Source organism: Elephantulus edwardii, unplaced genomic scaffold (genome assembly GCF_000299155.1).
Source record: "Elephantulus edwardii isolate Elephantulus edwardi_28Jun2011 unplaced genomic scaffold, EleEdw1.0 scaffold00030, whole genome shotgun sequence".
In the NCBI taxonomy this organism is placed as follows: Eukaryota; Metazoa; Chordata; class Mammalia; order Macroscelidea; family Macroscelididae; genus Elephantulus; species Elephantulus edwardii.
The window spans coordinates 7,201,186-7,207,016 of record NW_006399780.1 but is presented as its reverse complement, the minus strand read 5'-3'; positions in this window follow the sequence as shown (position 1 = coordinate 7,207,016).

Sequence of the window (5,831 nt, the reverse complement as noted above, 5' to 3'; positions counted from 1 at the left end):
TTTCCCATCGCAATACGTTTTTTTTATTTCCTGGCTGCTGGTGCCAAGAGTGTTGACTGTGGATCCGAGCAAACTGAAGCTGTGAACTATCTCAATCTCTTCACCATCCATCCTGATGCTACCAATTGGTCCAGTGGTGAGAATCTTTGTCTTCTTGACATTGAGCCTCAGTCCGCCTAAGTACCAAAAAAAGCATTGTTAAGCTAAAGATTTGATTATCTGGGAAAGCTTCAGAGGACAGCAGGAAGAAGACAGCTGGTCTTTCATTAGCCTATAAGATCCAGATCAGAGAGAAAACAAAATGTCTACCCAGATGGAGATGGAATATCCCAACACTGGAATATATAGGAGAAGTAATTAAATCTAGGACAAGAAAAAATTAAGAATCACACCTTTAGAAAAGAAAGATAATAGAAAAGAGTTCAAAATTCTAAATATGGATAGGAATTGAAAACATTTTTATATCATAAAAAAAATGTGTGATAAGGAGTTGAGCTGTTAACCCAAAGGAAAGCTGTTCAAATGTACCAGCTGCTCTGAGGGAGAAAATGAGCATTCTCTTCCAGTGCAATTTACTGCCTCTAAAAACATGCTGGAGGGTCAACTTTGAGTCAGTCAGTTCTGATTCCATAGTAATGGCTGACTGTCTAATTGTGGTACACTCAACCCCACGGAATAGGAAATGAAAGGTATGTTTCCAGGGCACAGGAAGGAGGAGTTGGTGGCATGTTCTCAACATTAAGATCCACTACCATCATTAGCTATTGTTAGGTGTTGTTGAGTACAACTCATAGCAACCTTATGAACAGTGGATCTGAACCCTATCCTACCCTGTGCCATCCTCATAATTGCTGATATACTTGAAGCCATTGCTGCTGTCTGTGTCAGTCCATCTTGTTGAGTGTGTTCCTCTCTTTCGTCATCCATCTACTTTTCCACACATGCTGTCCTTCTCCAAGAAATAGCCTCTCTTAGCAATATGCCCAAAGCTACCCTGTGTACAACAGCTCTGAACCCTGCTCTATCCTGAGCCAACACCTACCCCATTGCCCGAGTCACTGTATCAATCCATCTCATCTGGGGCCTTCCTCTCCTGCGCTGTCCATCCACCCTTCTGAGCATGATGTCCTTCTCCAAGGATCAGTCCCTACTGGCCATATGCCCAAAGTACGAAACAGAGCTTCCAAATCCTAGCCTCCAAGGAGAAACCTGGTTTCACCCACTCCAAGACAGAACTATCTGTTTTCTTAACGGTCCATGGTTACGTTCAAGACTCTTCTCCAGCACAATTCAAAGGCATTGATTCTTCTTCTATCATCCTTAATCATTATTCAGCTCTCTGATGCATAACAAGTAAATGTGAAGACCATGGCCTGGACCAGGTGCACCTTACTCTTCAGACTGACATGGTTGCTTCCCAGTAGTCTGGAAAATTTCCTGACAGCAGTTTTACCTAATTTGTCTTTTGATTTTCTGACTGTTGGTAACAAGAGTGTTGACTGTGGAGCACAGCAAGCTATAACCGTTAACAACTTTAATCTCTTCTCCATCCATCATGGTGGTGCCATCTGGCCCAGCAGTAGTCCATGGTATATTCAATACTCTTCTTCAGCATCAATTCTTCTATTCTCCATTGTCATTATCCAGCTATCATATCAAAATTTATGAAGTAGCTATGGTAATGTCAAAATAGGAAATTTATAGGCTTAAAAGCAAAAAGGAAGAAAACCATATAAACTAAAGAGAGGAAGACCCTTCACCAAGACAGACTGACACAGAGAATGTAATGATGGGCTCAAGTACGTCAGAGATGAGGATGGTGTAAAACAGGACAAGGTTCAGATCTACCCTTCATGGGGTCCTTTGTGTCATAGTCAACTGGAGGGCTTCTAACAACAAGCAAACAAATATACTTACTTCAAGAATCAAGGGAAAAGGGAAGGGGAAAAGAAAGGAAATAATGATCAGAAAACATATCAATTAAGTTGAAAACAGAAAAATACAAAAAGCAAACAATGAGCTGACTCTTTGATAAGTTCCTAAAAAAAAAAGCCAACGGAGAAAAATTACTATAACTCATTGCGTATGAAAGAATATAAATAGGCCTCTCATTTTTAAGGGCATTTAATGTAGAATTTTAAAATTACTAAAGAGAAATCCAGATGGTTTCACTAGAGAATTCTGCCAAATATCTAAAAAAGCTAATTAACATCAATTCTATGCAAACACTTTGAGAAAATAAAAGAGAATACTTCTCAACTCATTCTATCATTACCCTGATACCAAAAGCAGAAAAAGACTGTATATAAACTGTACAAACATAAATACATACATCCACCCACTGCAATCAAGTGAATTCTGACTCCTAGCGATCCTCCACCGAGTTTACAAGGCTGTAATTCTTTATGAGAAGAGAATGCTCAGCTTTCCTGAGAAGCAGCTGGTAGATGGGAACTGCCAACTGTTCAATTAGCAGCCAAATGTTACCAGGGCTCCTCAATATATAAATAAGAGCCCTCAGCAAAATATAAATATATATATATTAGCAAAACAAGTCAACAATACTTAATTTCATACTATCACAAATAGGCTTTATTCCACGGATGCAAAGTTAGTTTCACAAAGCAATCTCATTTACCATATAAATAGACTAAAGAACAAACACATTATGCTATCAGTAAATGCAGAAAAAGCATTTGGCAAAACCAACAGCCATTTGTGACAAATTCTCTGGAGTTTTTAACCTTCAGAAGCTTAAAATACAGGGAAGCTTTCTCTACTTGACAAAGAGCATCTACAAGAAAACCTAAAGCTGACATACTTAATAGTGGGCCAGTGAATAGTATTCCCTCAGATCATAAACAAGGCAAGGACATCTGCTTTCACTTCTTTTACTAAAACACAGTAAAGGAGCCCTTGTGGCAAAACAGTTACCTGTTTAGCTATTAATCTCACGGAAGGCAGTTAAAACCTACCAGATGCTTTGAAAAAGATGGTAGTCTCTTGATACTCTACAGCTGCTGTTGTTATGTGCCATCAAGTCGACTGCACCTCACAGCAACCCTATGTACAATAGCTCTGAACCCTGTCCTATCCTGAGCCAGTCTACTGTCTTTGACACATCTACCCCAATTATCTCAGTTATTGTGTCAATCCATTTCATCCTGAGTCTCCCTTTCCTAATCCAAGGAAGCTCTAGTGGCCTACTGGGTAAAGAGTTACACTACCAACCAAATCTACCAGTCACTCCATGGGAGGAAGATGGCAATATGCAACTTATAGCCTCTGAAAATCAGCCGAAGGGTCAGCTATATCTGTTTTGACTTGACTGCACATAACAACAACATAAATTTGCTAGGGAAATTACAGATTATAATTTCGGTTGAAAACATTCAGGATACAATTCTTAAATCAGGACAGCTTCTCAGGTGTGCTTGTGGGCAGGTATCCCTCTAACCTTTAACTGCATGGCTCTGGATTAGTGACACAAAACTTTTAGCACTTTTAATTATGTATAATCCTAACCTAAGGCCTTTGGCTTTAGCTCTGTTAAGGAGCAATTCTCTAGCTCTGTCTCACACTACCTCTATAGGGGTTGCTATGTCTGGGCCTTATGCTAGCATTTCTGGCCTAAAAAAAAGATTTTCTGCACTCTTTGCATCTTTCTTGATAGTAACAAGAGTTCCCTTTTCTGCCTCTGAACCTGCTCAAGTTAAGCTTGGTGGGATGACAATACTGACCAATTCCCTCGTAGTAGTCTACATACCTTATTTACATGCACCCATTCAAAAGGTGCAGGGTGCCTTAAACACATCATCAGCAAGCTATCCAATCACCTTGGTGTAATCGCAAATACCCCTCATTTGTATAGTCTTACGTAGTCATGTGGTGAAAGCCAAAGGCAATGGCTAGAAAAGCCATACTGAAAAATCCTCTAGGGCATGCCTTGCTCCAATATTCCTTGTTTTCTTCTGAAATCCATCTTGATTTTCCAGGCATTCTTTAATAATGTACTACTGTTCCAGTCATCTTCAAAATTATTATCAGCAAGATTTCATTTGTGTGATATCGATGATATTTTTCAAGTTTCCATATTTTGTTGGATGGATAACCTTTCCTTGGAACAGCCTAGGAAACCCTATAGGGCAGCTCCTCTCTACTCAGCAGGGTTGCTATGAGCCAGACAAAAAATAGTTTGGATTCAGTATAACACTAGAAGTTTCTAACCAGTTCAATAAGGTAAAGGGGGGGGGGGGGGGGAGACATTCTTGACAAAGGAAGGAGTAAAAATGTCCTAACATGCAGATGACAGAATTAGTCACATTTTCAAAAATTCCTAGAACTAATTAAGAGAGCCCAGCAAAGGTGCAAAAAAACAAGATAAACGCACAAAATTCAATCCTAATTCTATGTACTAGCAATAAGCAAATTAACTTCTCCAATAAAAAACTAAATACTTAGATGAGGCTTCATCTGACATACTTTGTGCCATGTTGCAAAGAGGGACCAGTCCTTGGAGAGGGACAGAATTCTTGGAAGGGTGGAGGAACAGCGCAGGAGAGGAAGACCCTCAATGAGATAGATTGATTCAGTGACTAGGGTAATGAGGGCAGGTGTGTCAGAGAAAATAAAGTTGGCACAGGATAGAGCAGGTTTTAGGGCTACTGTACAAAGGGTCTGCTATGAATCACAAGTGACTAGACAGCACATAATAACAACAACAAAATGAAACACGTACATGATTTATTTTCAATATAGAGTACTTATGAAATAAGTCAAAGGTCTAAAAAGATGGATGGAAAACATGCTGTGCTCAAATACTGGAAGGCTCCACAGAGATGTCCGTTTTCCTCAAGCGGCCATCAAAGAGCTTTATCACAGTTCCTACCAAAATCATAATGCCATGTTTTGAAATATAAGCAAGATTTGCCTCAAAATTTATAAGGCAAAAGAACTAAAACAACCAAACCAAAAAATTTAAAAGTTTATCAGAGATGCAAAGGATTAAACACTGAGCCACTGAAAGGTTAGTAGTTCAAACTCTTCTAGAATCACCCTGAAAGAGAGGTCTGGAAATGTTTTTGAAATGGCACAGTCATAAAATGTAAAACTTTATGTAGCACTCTTACTCTGAAAGAGCTGAAATTTTTGGGTGGCAGGTGTTCTGTATTTTTAATTTGTTTTTATTTCCAAAAGGTATCTGCAATGACTTATTCATTGCAAATACCTTTTATAAGAAACATAAACGCAGGCTATACACACGGATCTCACCTGATGGCATGCATAGGAATCAAATAGATTAAATTTGTGGAAAGACTCAGTGGAAAAGCTCAATATCAGCAGTGAAAACCAGGCTGGGTGCTGATTGTGGGACATACCACCAACTACTCATATGCAAGTTCAAGCTGAAGTTGGGGAAAATTAAATCAAGTCCACGGGAACCAAAATTTGATCTTAAGTTTATCCCACTTGAATTTCAAAACCATCTCAGGAACAGGTTTGAGGCCTTGAGCACCAATGAGCGTAGACCAAATGAGCTCTGGGAGGATATCAAAAAAATCATCCATGAAGAATGCAAAATATCATTACAAAGTCTGAAAAAGAAGAAAAGACCAAGATGGATGTCAGATGAGACTTTGAGTATTGCATTAGAGCGCCGAGAAGCCAAAGCTAAAGGAAGAAACCAAGAAATCAAAGAGCTAAACAGAAAATTTCAAAAGGCAGCTCGGGACAACAAAGCAAGACACTACAACGAAATGTGCAGAGAGCTGGAGTCAGAAAATCAAAAGGGCCAAACTCGCTCAGCATTTCTTAAGCTGAAGGAGCTGAAA